The sequence below is a fragment of the Eptatretus burgeri genome, chromosome 10, assembly GCF_056783735.1.
Source record: "Eptatretus burgeri isolate ZD-2024b chromosome 10, Ebu_testis_v1, whole genome shotgun sequence".
NCBI lineage: Eukaryota > Metazoa > Chordata > Myxini > Myxiniformes > Myxinidae > Eptatretus > Eptatretus burgeri.
This window is the reverse complement of record NC_140970.1, coordinates 80,017,572-80,036,050: the sequence shown is the minus strand read 5'-3', so window position 1 is coordinate 80,036,050 and position 18,479 is coordinate 80,017,572. Positions and strand designations below refer to the sequence as shown.

The 18,479-nt window shown below is 44.0% G+C and overlaps 1 long non-coding RNA gene across 1 annotated transcript in view; it reads left to right on the top strand.

The window, feature by feature from the left end:
- LOC147018934 (uncharacterized) overlaps positions 1-15,627 on the top strand; it is a 69,966-nt gene extending 54,339 nt beyond the window's left edge. Inside the window, exon 3 of the long non-coding RNA XR_015062597.1 lies at positions 15,491-15,627. This is a non-coding gene — a long non-coding RNA (uncharacterized LOC147018934). The remainder of the gene's footprint in view (positions 1-15,490) is intronic.
- Positions 15,628-18,479: the final 2,852 nt, after the last annotated feature.

Below are 18,479 nucleotides of genomic sequence, written 5' to 3'. Positions count from 1 at the left end.
GAGGTCCTGAAAGTCCCTGTGGTGTCCATCTTGTTTACCTCGTGTACCCCGTCCCTCTCCCTTCCACAGATTTCCTAATGTCTCTATTCCCCTCTGTTTTGTCGTTCCCTCGCCTGCCCCTCTTATCTCCTGCCCCCCCTTGTTGTGTGTTGTGTGTTAGCTCTTATACGAGCCTCGACAAGGTATACAAAAATAACGTACACAAACACCACACAAAACAAGTCCTGGTGAACGTGTGCAATCTCTGATTGCTCTTTTTCTTGTTGATCTTGCTGACATTTGCTTCACATTTCTTTGCACAGCTCATGATAAGGTTGATTGCATTGACTCTATAAAGTCTCGCTACCTCATCCTTCCCTCCCTTTCCATACCGTACCCTTGGAACAGTTATTGCGTTTCAAAACTGGAAACATCGATAACACTTATTGGATTTCTGCAAATGTTGACACTTATTCAGAAAGTGGTCAATTTGTGTGAACAATTTCATCCAACATGCCTGTACATGTGCTCGTCTGTTCCCTTTTCTTTGCTCTTTTGTGGGTTCTTCTGAAAGTTTAATTGTAAAAACTTTCCAACATTACTGCTGATAATAAGATGGGTGCCAGGGCAGAGTCTCTGAGTTATAGGCCTGTCGACCTCTTTCCCATCATAATTAAGGTAACCTCAATCTCCATATCTCGTCTCCAAAATTTTGATATCATATCAACTTATTGACCACTCCAATCTCAAGCTTCTGCCTCTGCTTTCTCAGTAATATAAGGATGTTCTGAATCTGAAATGAAAGATCAGGGCAACTCGTATATGTATATGTATGTATGTGTGTATATATATAATATATATCCCGGTGTATGCCCCGGTTAGAATAGGTGTACCATATCCCTGTGTATCGTAAGAGGCGACCAGGTTTGGCGTCAGGAAGGGCATCCGGCCATAAAACATTGCCTCAAGAAAAAGCCCGACCCCTGCACAGCAGGGAAAATGGCTGTAAAAACGGTGATTTTTTTTTTATGTATATATATATATATATTTTCCAAGCTTTTGATATGTAAGCAGCATTCAGGGTCCTCTCCTTGATTAACTGGAATATTTTAGCCTGTTGTTTTGGTTGGCTTTCTTTCTCCTGCCCTATTCTTGTATGCTCGCCTTCCATAAAGCAGCATTCTGGCATCTGTTCTGTTTTGGTCTCTATTAACAACCTCCCTGCTTCTCTGGATAAAAAGAAAATTGCAGTTGAATATCAGCCTGTAGACCTATAAATTAATTATCCACTTGTAAAATGGCATTCAAATGTGGAAAGTCACACACTCTCTCATTGACACTTCACAATGATTGTCAAATCCTACATTATACCTATGTAATCATGAAATAGCAGAGGTCTAGTCTTTGAAGCTCCTTGCCCTGCAATAAACCACACTCTGACTTGGTTTAAACATATCTCCAACCTGGCATCTAAAGCTACCTATTAAGTCCTATAATTCTTCATAAAGCCAAGTCCTGTTGGTCATTCTCAACTCATAATGATGTACAGGGAGTTCATCGACAATGCGAAGGAGTATGTTTCTCCTCTATGGGGAATATATACCTCTCCTCCATGGGGCTGCTCCCTCGATTGGATATTTCACCCCTGGAGATGGTCATCCAAACCTCGTGGATAATTTGTACCTCTTGGAAGGCAGCTGATATGCAGGTTGATTCCTTCCCACCATAAACAGATTTTTTTTCTTTACAAGATTGAGCCTCGTGAAAGAGTAAGGTGACTGAAGGTTAAAATGCAACGAATGACAGTGGGGCAGCAGGACAATAGTTGGGTTCAATAAGTAATGGAACAAAGAGGTAAAAAGAAGAGAGAGGAAGGGAGGAAATGCAATAATCCACAAGTGAGAGGGTTGGGATAGGTTAGATAAGATTAATATGGGTAGAAAGGATTGTGGGTATGGATAGGGGGTGACGAGATGGCAATGCCTGCTTGAAATCCTGGAGGGAACAATAGGATTGAACAACCTCATTAACGTATTCCATAAATGTGAGAATAGACCAAAAGAGTTCAGCTGTGCAGTCAACCTGGATTTTGTGATGTTGATGACTGACCACCATTCATCTGATGTTGAAAGCGCACTCCCCCTCCCCACCCCCCCCCCCCCCCCCCCCCACGATTGTAAACCTTTCACCCCAACCTTGTCTCACCTGGTAGCATGTGTTCATCAACAAGACATAGCTTGATGTATTCTCTACACATCTCGGCTGAATAATGCTCACATACACTCCTCTCAATCTCTCACTCGTGTAACTGAATCCCTGAGTCGGTCCAGTAATATCCTTCCCTCTTGTGCTTTAAGATGGAAAACCATATTTGTGGACAGGTTGGTTGTGTCACAAGGCCAAACTGATTAGATTTTGGTGAAGATCCGGATCTGAATCTGACCACTAGAATTAAAAAAAATTATTCTTCACTGTTGAAAGATGGGGGCCAAAAATGATAGAAAGCACAATTTCTCAAAAAGTTGTGGAAGGATTCGGACGAAACTTCGTGGACATGTTGGGTGTGTGACAAGGACGAATTAATTCGATTTTGGTGAAGATCCGGATCCGGATACAAGAATTGTTAAAATTTTTAAGTGATTCTTCACCATTGAGAGATAGGGCCAAAATATCATGTATAGTATGATATTTGAAAAATGTATTGGGGTGGTTATGTTCTTGTGAATCATGCATTGAGTGGCAGAGGTATTCGCTCCACTGAGTGGCCTTCGAGTCTTATATATTGTTGCGAATTCGCGCCCGCCGGCATGCGGACGGCCACGTAACTCGGATCGCGGCACGTTGCCCACCGGACGGACAATTCAGTCGTGACCCTTTCGGACCAACGCCAGGAGCTAGTCACGGGTGGGGGTTTAACCTCACCATGATCGTGCCAATTGCCCACCCGCGCAGGATAGGGCTGCTCGCCAAATTCGATCTACCTAAGTACCTGCGCGAATGGTCGACCGGGCGATCGCACCACGCCACAGGCCGACTCCGGACACGAACCGCTAAAGCGGTCCGTTCCATGCTACAGTGATAACCGAGCGGTGTTATCGTCGGCCTCAATGGTTCCGATTCATTATCGGGCGTATTAAGCCCACTACGAACCCTTTACGTAAAGCAGTGAAGCGTACGAACCCTCAACGATACTCACCTTTCGCAGCCACGCTCCCAACCCGTCAACAGGGCTCCTGCACCCTCCAAATGGGTATCGAGCCTACACTCCCACCAACAGCAAAACGACTTCCATTTTGTCAATTTAACTAACCCAGCTAACTCACTTTACACTGACCCCGGGGTCCCTTGGGCGGGAGTCACGCCTCCCCCCAATCACTCATCGCACCATGCATTCCCCATTCACTCCATTCACACAGACCCTCTGGCCTCACTCACTCATCATGTACTCACCTAACAACTCTTCAACACACACACCGCTGAACTCTGCCATCCTTCTAACTACCTCCCCTATCTACCTCGTGCTCCCACGTTGTCCCTTAAACTACAGCACGTTCCATTTAACACTACGTAGTTAAACTACGTCCCTTCTACACATCCAAAGTCTGTCTCTGTCTTCAAATCCTTATTCGCAGGGGGGACTTCATCCCTCCCTACTGGGCTCGTGAACTTGTTGCAAGGCTCTGCGAGCCTTGCGCCTCTGCGGGAGCGGCTGTTCCAGCACCGACTCCTCCGGCAAGACATATCCATGAGGGCGTAAGGTCGCCCTTGTAAGGTCTCAGGCGGTCCGCGTGGACGATCCGGGGAAGGGCCCGTGCTCCCATTTTAATTTTTAGGACCATGTCACTGATTTGCACCAGGATGACCCCCGCGCCCTGCCAAGGTGAGGTGAGCTTCGGGCATCTGCCCTTCCTCCGCCGGGGGTTAAAGAACCAAATCTTCACCCCCGGTGGGGATTTTCTCACCTGGCTCCGGTGGTCGTACCTGCGCTTCATCTTTATGCCCGCCTGTTGGAGCTGGTGTCGTGCTAAGGCATGGACCTTCTCCATGCCTTCCTCCAACCGACAGGCATAGTCCTCCCCCAGGGGCCTATCAAGCCGCTCAGGCGTCAGACCGCACAATAAATCGATGGGGCTTCTCAGCTCCCGTCCATACATCAACAGTGCCGGACTACACGCGGTAGACCCGTGCTGGGACGCGCAATAGGCCATCAGGAGGTATGGGAGATGTTCGTCCCAGTCCTCCTGGTTAGTGGCGGTGAAGAGGGCTAACTGTTGGACCAGGGTCCTGTTGAACCTCTCCACCATGCCATCAGACTGTGGTCTCAGGGGCGTTGTCCGTGTCTTTCGAATTTCCAGGAGCCTGCACACCTCTTTTAGTAATTCGCTCTCAAAATTTCGTCCCTGATCCGTGTGCAGCTCCTGCGGAATCCCATACCGGCATGTAAATCCTTCTACGAAGGCCTTTGCTACGACCCCTGCTTCCTGGTTGGGGAGGGCAAAGGCCTCCGGCCATTTGGTGAAATAGTCCATAATTATGAGGATGTACTTATTACCCTGGCGAGTGGGGGGCAGTGGTCCCAAAATGTCCATGGCCACTCGCTCAAGGGGGGCCCCAACCTGATGTAGTTGGAGTTGGGCCCTCATCCTCTGTGGCGGTCCCTTTTTCGCAGTACAGGTGTCGCATGCTCGACACCAGTTCTGTACATCGCGCCCCATGTTAACCCAATAGAACCGCCGGCGGACCCGAGATTTTGTTTTGGTCCTGCCCAAATGGCCGCCGGTGCGGGTACCGTGCACCTATTTCAAAATTTGGGTCTTAAACCCATCAGGGACTATCACCAGCCAAGAAGTTTGTTCGGAAGGAATCTCCACCCACTTGCGATATAAGATGTTGTCCCTCATTTTTAGGGTCTTCCACTGAGCCCAGTCTGCTTTCGTTCGCGCTCCGAATGGGGCGATCTCCTCCCCACTGGGCCTCCTGTTTTCCTGGACCCATTTGTACACTGGCCCTATCACGGTGTCTTCCCGCTGGGCCGTGCTCCATGCCAATCCACCAAATTCCTCTCCCGCGGTTAGTGGCAAAGTTGGGCCTACCACCCGGGCCGCACGGACTGGGAGTTTCGGGGAGGTGTCTGCCAATTGGTCCCCCTCCTCATGTCTCGTGCAATATCTGCAGTTTTCTCCCAGACAGGGGCGTCGAGAGAGCGCATCGGCATTCCCAAGAGCCTTACCGGCTCTATGGACCACACTGAAATCGTACTGCTGCAACTTTTCCAACCACCTTGCAATCTGGCCTTCTGGTTCCTTGAACCGTAAGAGCCATTGCAAGGAGGAACGGTCAGTTCGAACCAAAAATTTCCTCCCGTACAAGTACGTAAAGGTCGTGGCTGTTGGCGTTGTTGTTGTTGTCTGAAGGTCGGAGCGTGGTTGTAGTTGGTGACGATGGCTGGCGTGGTGGTTTAGGTGGTTGCTGTGTGATGGCGGTTGAGACGTGGTTGGTTCAAAATAAAGATAGAACAGAAAAACGGCTATCTCAAAGCGTCGCAGCCCGAATGAATCACATAAATTCCCTCTAGACAACTGATTTGGGGCTAGCTACACATGTACTTAGAGATATCTCACCTACGGGCCCTTCATGGTGTAATGCGAATTTCCACAGCCGTAACAATATATTGTTACGGATCTGGAAACCATATGCATTGAAACATACAGATGTCCCAAAAGTCAGTTATTCCGTTAACTACATGTGAGACAGGTCCCTTCCCTTTGTCTAGTTTAGTGGGAGAATCAAAGGTGTGCATTGCAATGTCCTATTAGGTAGGTTATTACATCTAACGACCACCCAACAAACCATCCAACGAACCCTCCAACAATCATCCAACAGACCATCCAACAAACAAACCAACAACCAACCACGGTACCTTCCAGTGCTTGCAACCCTCGCCTCGCTGGCCACAGCATACGGGGAAAAAACGTCCAGTCCGCAGTTCCTATTCGGCTTCTCCAAGCGCTCCAATTCTTTCTTGTCGAGTCCACATGCGTGGAGTGGGCGGCCTCGCCAGTGCCTGGCCTAGGCCCCACCCAGAAAAGGGCGGATCCATCGGAGCCCCGTCCAATCAGGGCGGACGGTGACGTCTGTCTCACCGAGCCCCCGCCCCGTTCGGGGAGGTCCATAAAAAGATGACACCATCCTCAGTGCGAGAGGAGTTCTGTGGAAAGGAGTCTCAAGAGTAAAAGTTTCTTTGGAGGAGTTGAGTTGGTTGGTGTGCGTCATGCGGTTTTGAGCTGGAGTTCTGCATTTGGCTGGCGTTCGTTGGAGTTTTGCTGGGTCCCGTCCGCGACCCTGATCTCCGCCCTGGGACTCTGACTGCTCTGCTCGGGTTCCTCCACGGGCACGAGTCTCACGCGTGTGACTGTGGGCCGAGCCGCACGACCATTAGTAGGTGCCGCACCGCGGAGCACCCCCTCCCTTCAACGTGCAGGTACCCAAGCAAACTGCGACCCCCAGCTCGTCTCTCCCTCTGACTGCGGGGGTCTAATAATAAATCATCTGTGGGGCCCGTCTTGTAAGTAAAAACTGTATAGGTGTTCTTGAACATTGTAAATTCACACCAGTATATTCCACAATAAGTCTTGCTCTGTCTTCTTTATTGTAAATAAATTACTACAGAAATGTTCCCAGTTCGTTTCCGTCCTTTCTTTCATTGGTCCAGAATGGTTCGGATCTGAGTTTTAGCGGTGTTTTTATACCCGATAATCTGCTCATCATAGCCTGCACGGCTTTGGCAGTTACGCTCAACTACACCCGAACCCGAGTTGGTAGTCGGTAGTTGGAACTCTACCGCAGTTGGGAGAGTGACCCTGTTCGAGCAAAACGTGCTGAGGACGTGGTTCCCCGGTAGTCGAAATTGCATAGTTAATTAGGTAAATTGGTTCTGGAAAAAAGACCCTACGCTACGCGGTTGAGATATTGGCGTCCACGGTTGGTTAAGGGACCTGCCGCCTCACGGAATTTTCCGGAGCGACGGCCTACAATTCCGAAGAGTCCGGTGGGAACAGACGTAACTTTCCCCACCTCGTGGTCGTTCTCGCCACCGGACCTCCGGCCCGCAACAATATATTTTGTCCTTTCTGTTTGTCTGTCCTTTATGCAAGTGTAAACTGTTTGACCTAGGGCTACCAAGAAAACCATGTTACCGAGAGCGACCAAGAAAGAGTGCATAGTGCACAGGATCTGCCACAATACTGCATTTGAATGTACCTGCAGTTCGATTTGGTGTAATTCCAGATTTTAGTGCATTTCTCCTGAAAATCTCTGAAAACGGTCATTTTCTGCCACATCAGGTCCCGTCATGTGCATAATGGTTGTTACAGGAAGTTAAAATGGAAATTTTTTTTTTTGCAGTTTTCAAAAATCCCAACAACTTTTCCAAAGTCATGCCACCGAAGAAACGGGCAAGTTTGGCCAGATCTACATCAGCAGCCAGAAAACAAAAAGATGCCCAGAGGCAGGAAAGCTTGCAAGAAAGACAATCACACCTTGAAGCTGACCATGAACATGCAAGACATGCAACAGCCAGAGCAACAGAAACATTGCAAGAAAGACAATCTCCTCAGAAAAATCCTTTTGTCTTCAACTTTATTTTATTTAAATAATGTGAAATTTATCCCAGGCAACGCAGAGTACCTCAGCTCATATACTATAAAAGGAACTTTGCATCCATACGTTTGTGCGTGCGAGTTCCACCCATTGGTTGGACAGTTTGCCTGAGTCCATCCATAATTTCTCTACGATGGCCACCAATTTAGGAACCCTTTATAATTTACCCCTTAGAACACATTTGAATTTCCCTTTAGAACCCTTCCCTTGGAACTATTTAGAAATACCCTTTATAACCCCATTAAGTTACCCTTTAGAACCCTGTTGAATGACCATTGACAACCCTTTAGAATTTACCCTTTAGAACCTTTTAGAAGTAACCTTTCGAACACTTAGAACCCTTTGTAATTACCCTTTGGAATCCTTTACAAGCTTTGAGAATTACCCTACAGAACTCTTTCTAACTACCCTTGAGAATTACCCTTCTAAACCCTTACAACACTTTAGAATTGCCCTTCAGAATCCTTTGGAATTACCCTTTAGAATCCCCTATAACTACGCTTTAGAACCCTTTTGAATTATCCTTAAGAACCCTTTATAATTACCCTTTAGATTCCTTTATAATTATTGTTTAGAACCCTTTATAATTACCCTTTAGAACCCTTAATTATTACCCTTTAGAACCCTTTATTATTACCCTTTAGAACACTTTATAATTACCCTTTAGAACCCTTTATAATTATCCTTTAGAACTCTTTATAATTACCTTTGAGAACCCTTTATAATTACCTTTTAGAACCATTTAGAATTGCACTTGAGAATCCTTTATAATGATCCTTTGGAACCCTTTAGAATTACCCTTTAGATTCCTTTATAATTATCCTTTAGAACCCTTCATAATTACCCTTTAGAACCTTTTAGAAGTAACCTTTCGAACACTTAGAACCCTTTGTAATTACCCTTTGGAATCCTTTACAAGCTTTGAGAATTACCCTACAGAACTCTTTCTAACTACCCTTGAGAATTACCCTTCTAAACCCTTACAACACTTTAGAATTGCCCTTCAGAATCCTTTGGAATTACCCTTTAGAATCCCCTATAACTACGCTTTAGAACCCTTTTGAATTATCCTTAAGAACCCTTTATAATTACCCTTTAGATTCCTTTATAATTATTGTTTAGAACCCTTTATAATTACTCTTTAGAACCCTTAATTATTACCCTTTAGAACCCTTTATTATTACCCTTTAGAACACTTTATAATTACCCTTTAGAACCCTTTATAATTATCCTTTAGAACTCTTTATAATTACCTTTGAGAACCCTTTATAATTACCTTTTAGAACCATTTAGAATTGCACTTGAGAATCCTTTATAATGAGCCTTTGGAACCCTTTAGAATTACCCTTTAGATTCCTTTATAATTATCCTTTAGAACCCTTCATAATTACCCTTTAGAACCCTTCATTATTACCCTTTAGAACCCTTTATAATTATCCTTTAGAACTCTTTATAATTACCTTTGAGAACCCTTTATAATTACCTTTTAGAACCATTTAGAATTACTCTTTAGAACCCTTTTGATTTGCTCTTTCAAATTACCTTTTAGAACCCTTTAGAATTACCCTTTAGAATTACACTTGAGAATCCTTTATAATGATCCTTTGGAACCCTTCATAATTATCCTTTAGAACCCTTTAGAACACTTTATAATTATCTTTTAAAACCCTTTAGAATTACCCTTTAGATTCCTTTATAATTATCCTTGAGAACCCTTCATAATTACCCTTTAGAACCCTTTATTATTACCCTTTAGAACACTTTATAATTACCTTTTAGAACCATTTAGAATTACCCTTTAGAAGTCTTTAGAATTACTCTTCAGAACCCTTTTGATTTGCTGTTTCAAATTACCTTTTAGAACCCTTTATAATTACCCTTTAAAAACCTTTAGAATTATCCTTTAGAACCCTTTATAATTGTCCTTTAGAACAATTTATAATTATCCTTTAGAACCCTTTATAATTACCCTTTAGAATTACACTTGAGAATCCTTTATAATGATCCTTTGGAACCCTTCATAATTATCCTTTAGAACCCTTTAGAACACTTTATAATTATCTTTTAGAACCCTTTAGAATTACCCTTTAGATTCCTTTATAATTATCCTTTAGAACCATTCATAATTACCCTTTAGAACCCTCTATTATTACCCTTTAGAACCCTTTATAATTACCTTTTAGAACCATTTAGAATTACCCTTTAGAAGCCTTTAGAATTACTCTTCAGAACCCTTTTGATTTGCTGTTTCAAATTACCTTTTAGAACCCTTTATAACTACCCTTTAAAAACCTTTAGAATTATCCTTTAGAACCCTTTATAATTGTCCTTTAGAACAATTTATAATTACCCTTTTAACCCCTTATAATTATCCTTTAGAACCCTTTAGAATTACCCTTTAGAATTACTCTTTAGAACCCTTTTGATTTGCTCTTTCAAATTACCTTTTAGAACCCTTTATAATTACCCTTTAGAATTACACTTGAGAATCCTTTATAATGATCCTTTGGAACCCTTCATAATTATCCTTTATTACCCTTTAGAACACTTTATAATTACCCTTTAGAACCCTTTATAATTACCTTTTAGAACCATTTATAATTACCCTTTAGAAGCCTTTAGAATTACTCTTCAGAACCCTTTTGATTTGCTCTTTCAAATTACCTTTTAGAACTCTTTATAATTACCCTTTAAAAACCTTTACAATTACCCTTTATAATTGTCCTTTAGAACAATTTATAGTTACCCTTTTAACCCCTTATAATTAACCTTTAGAATTACCCTTTAGAACCCTTAATAATTACCCTTTAGAACCCTTTAAAATCCTTTAGAATTACCCTGTATAACCCTTTATAAACATTTAGAATCGTTTATAATTGACCTTTAAAACCCTTTAGAATTGCCTTTTATAACACTTTATAATTCCCCTTTTGAACCTTCTATAATTACCCTTTAGAACCCTGAATCACTTACCCGTTAGAACTCTTTATAACTCTGTTTTTCATTTCATGGCCCGCGAGCCACTGGCAGCCCCTGGTGGCCTAAAGTGCGGCCCCTGACACGCAGCCGATAATGCACAAATGTGATCATAATCCATCATAATCCGCCGTAAATGCTATCAAATTGACCCAATGGTTTCAAATGAGTGTTCCACTACAAAGCATAAAAATGACATTACTGCATCAGTAGATGGCAGTACAGTATACAGTAAACCCTCAAATATTGTGAGTTCTAATATCACAGGTTTCGACCAATCGTGGGCAACCTATTGTGTTCTGATTTAGTTATTACGGGATTTCATTTCAGCCAATCGCGGTTTTTGAGCTGAGATGAGTCATTGTTTGCATCGGCATGTACGATTACCTTGCATTACAAGCCTTTTCTTGTTTCTAACTATCATTAATTGTAGTAATCAGACCAGCATATGGTCGATTGTCACGAAACTGCACCTTTTAGGTTCCAGCGGACATCTGCACCAAATTAAGGCTATAATTATAAGTTTCTGTGGTCTTACAGAAAACATGTTGAGGGATCCATGGGAGAATTTGGGCTCCTTAATTCCGAAAATTGAAATTTTCACAACGCATTTAAATTATTTGTCGTGACTGCTTGAAACCATGAGTATGCATATAATTAATCACACTAAGAAGAAGTTACTTCTGTGTAATATATAACTGACCTATTATATATCAGTTTTTATCTATATACAATAAGTATGTGCTTGCGATTCAGTAATAAATGTGACTGAGAAACGGTTTTGTTTAAAAGTAGAACATCATCGCATTTTGTGTTATTAAAAACAAATTGTTTTTGACCTTATATCAGTTCTCACCATTACCGGGGCAGTTCAGTGTTCATAAATAAATACATCTTAGGCTATCTAGAAGAGTCTGGGTGGTCAAGTAAGGTATGACTTGTACACACAGGACATCAATATTTAAAGTTGGAGTAGATATATTAATGCATATTCATGGTTTCATTTAGATTTATATCGGTTATTTTCTCTGTAAAATAGAGTAACTTAGAATTGAGAATACTGATCCACCATAATATATTACAAGGTATTTATATGCTTATCCAACACTCTATCCTCTCTACAAAGAAGGTGTATGCGGCAAAAGAGTAAACAAAATTTTTTCATAAATACATTAAGGCATACTCATGATTTCAAATAAATGATAAATGATTGACACAAATGTTCCTGAAATAAACATTTAATTTGAGGCATGTAAAATCATGAAATACAAGCACAAGTACCACATCTGTGTGGGAAGGCCTTAGTATCTTGAAATAATGAACATATGCTCTGAAGAAATGATGCATACTCGTGGTTTCGTGCATATCCATGGTTTCAGGTGAGGCAGAAATTGCAATAAATGTAAGGGTGATGCATCCACAGATTTGGAATTAAGCATATATTAAGGGTGATGTATTGCCTTTATGGTAACTTAATATCTCTTACTAATGTTTTAATCCCTGGACACAGTGAATAATCAAAATGCATACTCATGGCTTCAGTAGAAACTGCCCCAAATCAGGTTTATCTCACAATGTATTTTATTATCAAGTACAGTAATCCCCCGTTTCTCGCGGGGGTTACGTTCCAAACCTCCCCGCGCTAAGTGAAAATCCGCGATGAATGGACGCCTCCCCAAAAATCGACTCGTCTGGTCTGGTCGGTTTGGCAGTGATTGGGTTTGAGGTTCCGGAGATCGACTAGTCTGGTCTGGTCGGTTTGGCAGTGATTGGGTTTGAGGTGCCGGAGATCGACTAGTCTGGTCTGATCGGTTTTGAGGTGCTGGGTATGAGCAGTGCTCGTCCAACGGTGGCAAACCTTTTTCCTTCCCGAAGCATATATCGAGCACCTTTACCTTAACCTTCTCCTGGAACGTCCCAGGACCTTCCTCTGGCACTTCAGTTCCTTGCCAGAAGCCTTAGAAGGTGCAGGGTGCTTGGGCGGCATCGTGGGGCTTGGAGAGAAAAAACGTAGAAATATTCAAAGTTCACAAGCGAAACTTTGTCTCATGCGTTGTGTGACTGATCGAGCGCCACACGTTATAATTTATTGCTTAAATAATTTATATTTTATATATTATTACCACGATGTACCGGGGGAATCCGCAGAAAAAAATTAGTTATGTTCCAAGGGAAAACCCGCGATGATCCGGGGGCGCGATAGGTGAACCGCGATGAAGCGGGGGTTGACTGTATTTCAATTCAAAACATGGTTTATGCAAATTGCCTTAACTATTTTGCAAAGTTTACTGTGATAGAACTGTTTTATAGGTATATTCTATGTAGGATTAGTGCACAGAAAAGAGTGCATACTCATGGTTTCACATAAATTCCCCATCATAAAAATGTTTGCCAAAATTTAGGGTCGATACCAAACATATTCATGTTTGTGTCAACATAAACACTCATATATGGCATCATAATTAAATTCTATTTGGATGCCTAACATACCCTGATGCACTTATAAAATGCAATTTATAATAATTATTACAAATTTTTTTTTTTAAATACCTAAAATATGACGCATTATTACTCCTAGTTTTCAGTGTTCATCAAAAACATATAAAACAAGGTATCCCCTAAAATGTGTGATCAAAACGTATACATACAGCATATATATGTTATTATAACTAATATATTGTTACGAATTCTGGCCCGTCCGGCGTGCGATAGGCCACGTAACTCGAATCGTGACGCGTCGCCCACCGGAACGGACAATTCAGTCGTGACCCTCTGGGAACTACTGCCAGGAGCCAGTCACGGGTGGGGGTTTAACCTCACCACGATCGTGCCAATTGCCCACCCGCGCAGGATAGGGTTGCTCGCCAAATTCGACCTACCGAAGTACCTGCGCGAGTGGTCGACCAGGCGATCGTAACGCGCCGCAGGTCGACTTCGGACACGAACCGCTTAAGCGGCTCGTTCCGTGCTGCAGGGATAACCGAGCGGAGTTATCGTCGACCTCGACGGTTCAGATTACTTATCGGGTGTTTCAACCCACTATCAATCCCTTACGTGATGCAAGATGGAACTTTCACGGAGGAAAGGACGCAATGAAACGGGAACCAGTTCAACAATGAATTGTTGTTGAATCAACAATGAATTGTTGAAAATTAAACAAGCACTTTTATTTTACTCATATGCACGTATGTACAGCCATGCAATCAATGCGGGAAAAGCAAAATGCAACAAAAGCAAAAGCACTACTACCGACTATAATTATTTACAACACTTGAACAATTATACTTGTCGGGACTCGGCGCCACATCATTCATTCAAAAGAAACAGGAAAGACCTCCCCATAGGCAGGGAGGTAGATGGGGTCCATGGACCAAATGTACGCGGAACCTAGAGGAGCGGCCAGGTCCACGAGACCGAAAAGGTCTTACCCGCGTCCTCATGACGCGATGGCGAGCAAGCCGCAATATCAGCGCAGCTGCGCCCCGACTCCGTGCCCCTGGCGTGATTGGTGAGCATTCTCTGGCGTGCTCTGCGCAAGCACGGTTTGGTCGGCACCACGGTTAGGGTGGGGAATGAACGGGGCCACCGGCACTATCTCAGCGCGGATGGGGGGGGAATTGTTGATGCTCAGGGTCGAGCAAGGTGAATGGCTGGCTGGCTTGGTTGCTTGTGAAAGCGAAGGTGGCTCGATTCCAGCGACAAGATGACACCAACGACCAGCGACGAGACGACACCAACGACGAGAAAAGCGACCCCCACACTACTGCGAGTTCCACACAGACTCGTGTCTTTTATAGACCGGGGGAGGAGCCTGTATGCAGATTTTAGGATCAAAACACGATTGTAGGCAGGGCCACGCCACCCTCTGTTCAGCCATTGGTGTGGAAAAAAGGGGCGTGAGCCTCTTTTGATCCGAATTCCTTCCTGAGAGGAATTCGCATTCATCGCGCTTGGGGGCGGTGTGGCCCCGCCGACGCTCACCCATTGGACGGAGCAAAAGGGGCGTGAAGCCTTCCTGATCCGAATTTCTCTCCTGTAAAGAATCTGCATTCATCGCGCTTGGAGGCGGGGCCACACCGCCCGACGCTCGCCCATTGGACGGAGGAAAAGGGGCGTGAAGCCTTCCTGATCCGAATTTCTCTCCCGTAAAGGCATCCATTGCACTCGCGGCTTGCTGCGTTCGGCAGCAATCACCGAACGGCTTTGGACAGTACGACGTTCGTGTTGATTGGTGGTGGGGTCGATGGTTGTGGAAGCAGAAAGGCGAAGGTGGTGGGGGGTTTGCTGTGGTGGTTTGGTGGTTGGTGGGCATCGTTTGGGAATGGCGGTGAAGCGATGTTTGCGGGATGGAGTTGTGGAGGTAAAGAGGCAATGGTGGTGGTGTTTGAGTTGTTGGCGGCTTAATGGTCCAAAATAACGACAGAGAAAGAAAAATGGCTAACTCAAAGCGTCGCAGCCCAGATGAATCACACATATTCCCTTTAAACAACAGGTGTGGGCTAACTACACATGAACTTACCGATATATCCCACCTGAGGACCCTTTATGGTGTATTGCGAATTTCCACAGCCGTAACAATATTAAGAGTAGTAGAGCCGCAAGACCTGTTTGACGCAGTTTCGTGACAATCGACCATATGCGTTCTTCAGGCTTTGATGGCGATACTGTGGTTCAATATCAGAGTTAGGAAAGCAAAATATTGTTGCGGAAATGGCCCTTAGTATGCTACTAAATATAGGATTAGCCCATATCCCCCATTAAATGCATGTTTAGCCAGGTTGTTCAGTCATTTGGCGTTACATGTGTGTCGGGAGGTGTTACAGGATGTTATTTGTTTGTGCAGTGGTGGTGGACTGAGAGGCTCTTCTTCCTTCAGATGTTCCCACTGATCTCTACTACTGGATTGGTCACGTCCACAGCGATTGTATACGGAGGAGTTAAGTCACCGGAAGTTCACTTTCCGCCATCTTGTCTCCCCCAAAACATCACTGCAGCGAATACGAAAACAGCAGACTGGCAGTAAGAAATCTCCAAATGCAAGCAATAAACTTTACATGTAACTCATGCAAAGTTTTATTAGTTGGTGTAATGAACTTGTGAAAATCACAGACCTCATGTGACCGTGAGAGAATGTCACTTTGCGTGGTTTAATCACCTTTTTACGTCTCTGCGCTGACAGGGAACGTTGACATTTCACATTTTCATGTGTTAAGTGTATTTTGTGATGTCATACACACGGAGATGAAACGCTGGTGGAGACCTTTCGGCCCATCATACCTGCACCACATCAACACAAGAAAATTCCGGACTTTTTTTCCAACTTCCAGAGGAGTGGGCATCTTGGGTAAAAAAAAAAAAAACATCAACCACACGACACCCCTTGACAAGACCCCCCTCCCCCCCCCATCAACAACACTCTGCAGACATGCACATAATCATCCATCAATGCTAAAACTTGCAAAAAGACCTGCCAACATCCCTCTACCCTTCCCTCTCTTTATCGAATGCAGCCTGCGGCTGCTGGTTGCTTCATTGGTTGGGGTGCGGCTATGCCGCTGATGCAGTGTCCCCCTTACCAGTGCACTGGTACTCATTTTGCCGACCTCGGAAGGACAACAGGCTGAGTCAACCTCCTGGTGTATATTAATTCAGCGGCCAACGGGACTTGAACTCAGGACCCTGGGATCCCAAGCCGCCACCCGAACCACGAAGCCAACACCAGGCTTTTTCCTCTACCCCTCAATCTCCATAACTTCCAGGTTCCTATCTAATTCCAATTTAAACTAATCTACTGTTTCTGTCACCAATTCCTTTCCAGGGAGACCGTTTCATGCATTAACTACCCTTTGAGTAAAAGACCCCTACCTCACTACCTTCTTAACTCGACTCTTCTTGACTCTCAAGCAATGCCCCTGGTGCGATCACTGTGTCTACTCTGCTGAATAATTCTTCTGCACTTATTTTATCTCTACCTTTCATTATCTTTAACATCTCTATCATATCTCCTCGTAACCGCCTCCTTTCTCGTGTATAAAGCCCTGTCTCCTTCAGCCGCTCCTCATAGCTGAGTCTAGCTAGGTCCGGAATGAATCCCGTAGCCCTGCGCTGAACCCTCTCTATGACATCTATGTCCTTCCTGAGTTCTGGTGACCAAAACTGCACACAATATTCTTGATGTGGCCCTCACTAAATTCCTGGGCTATGTTAACAACTCTTTTGATATATAATTGATCCCCCTCCAAATACAACTGAAAACCAGATTTGCTTCACATTTTTCTGCCTGACACTGTGCTGCCTGCTTACCTCCCATATCTCTTACCACCCCGAGATCCTTCCCCCATGTGACACACTCCAACATTACCCCTTGTATCCTGTAATCTCTATTTATATTGTTCTTTGGAAGAACTTCTTCCCCATCCCCAACACCTTACACCTGCTCAGGTTAAATTACATTCTCCAATCTTTTGCCCAATCTATGAAAGTATCAACACTTTCCTGAATCTGATCACCACCCCCTCTGCTATCCACCTTCCATCCAAGCTTTGTGTCATCTGCAAATTTGGAAAACCTCTTCACCCCTCTCTCCAAATCATTGATGTAAATAATTAATAGTAATGGTCCGAGTCCTGATCCCTGAGTACATATAAAGTTGACAACATTAAGAGAAGAAAGAGAGGTGGGATGGAAGGGGTCCATGGTGTAAGGGAGGGAAGTGACTGAGGGGGAGAGTCTGATGGGGAGGGGGGGTTCCTTCCCCCACTCCTCCAAATGGTAGGGGAATGTTGATTTAACCTGAAGTTTGTACATTCTAAAACATTCTTGTGTGCAAAATTAAAGCAGTCTAATCATCTTCTTCATTTATTGATGCAATTTTTTCAGTTTTTAACACGTAACTCCTGAATATGTTTTGAACTTTACATTGTATAACACACAAGGAGTGTTGAGATTGGGGGGGGGGGGGTACCCCACGCTGCCTGTGAGAAAAGTACACAGCTACATGATATTATTTACGAGAAGGATATTATATTTGTAAGGTTTCAGGATGTGTTGGACATTGAAAGGCTATGTATGGAGTTATTGGCCTCGTCATGGTTAACTTTTGCCTGCGAACTTTGGTCTCAAAACGCCCTTCAAGCCAACATCTCGTAGCTTACAACCTTGCCCCGAAAACATGAAGAAACGTAGAATAACAAAAAATTGCCGAAAATAACAAAACATATTTTAAATAACATAAAAAAACATGACTAGTTTTGTTATTGATGAAGTGACCTGGAGACTAATGTAACTTGGATGTTAGGCCTATGTTTGTTTCCAGATCGAACCCTGTGTCGGGCCTCATAATATGCATTGATCGCCTCCTTGCAATTGTCAAGGAGTTCCAAGGGAATTTTCCGGAATTCGATTGAGTAACAGGAACAGTAATTTACTTCAAAATCCATTAAAATATTAGATAGAAGTTGAAATATATTTGAAGAAATATATTTTGTAAAATCGGCCGGGCCCGGTTCAACGTTGCATGTTACGACAGTTCGCCTATTTTGGGGGAGACAAGATGGCGGAAAGTGCACTTCCGGTGGCTTCACGCACGAGCCGTCGTGACCAATCCAGTCGTTGAGATCAGTGGATGTTCCAGACAATAGACTCCGCCCAGCGCGCTGAGAGGGGGAGTGGCCGAAAAGAGGAAGTGAAACGAGAGAAGTAAAAAACTGCAGTCGGTTTTGAAGCGTGCTTGGGCTTCGAGGCGAGCAGAAAAAGGAAAGCCAGTGGTGATTCTGCAGAGAGAGAAACTGAACCTGGGCGTGCCGGGTCTGCCTTCTCTGGCCTGGAGAAGCGAGCCAGGGTCGAAGGAAAGGCAGGGAAAGGAC